Source organism: Microtus ochrogaster, chromosome 5 (genome assembly GCF_000317375.1).
Source record: "Microtus ochrogaster isolate Prairie Vole_2 chromosome 5, MicOch1.0, whole genome shotgun sequence".
Lineage (NCBI taxonomy): Eukaryota > Metazoa > Chordata > Mammalia > Rodentia > Cricetidae > Microtus > Microtus ochrogaster.
In genome coordinates, this window is record NC_022012.1 from 57,573,393 (window position 1) to 57,573,928 (window position 536).

Consider the following 536-nt stretch of genomic DNA (forward strand, 5'->3'; position numbering starts at 1 on the left):
TCCTCCCACCTATGTTCTAACCTATCAGGTCAAGCAGCTTCTTTATTTAATCAACCAATGACCTTCCTCCATCATGCTCCCCAGTTTGTGGATCTATTTTGGAAGGGTTAGGTGTGGACTCTGGGACGAGCTGTCACCTGGAGTGGTCTTCGAGGTTCCTATCAGCTTGCTGCTTACATAGGACACATACAAATAGATGAACAAAAAGTCTGGATGTTTGGATAAAAGTGGTGATTGATTGAAACCTTTGAAGCTCTCAGTTACATTCCAGTGCTATGCCTTCCTGTCTGCTGCCATGCTCTCTACCATGATGGCTATGGACTCTAACCCTCTGGAACCATGAACCCCTCAATTAAATGCTTTCATAAATTACCTTCATTGTGGTGTTTTATCATGGAGATAAAAATAACTAAGATTCTTTCTCTATTTTATCTAGGCTAAGCAAGTTCACAAATAAACTATATGTTAACTGCAGTGATAGAAAATGTACAAAAGGTTTGAACCAGCCATTACATTTCCTAAAACTTCCAGGCTTT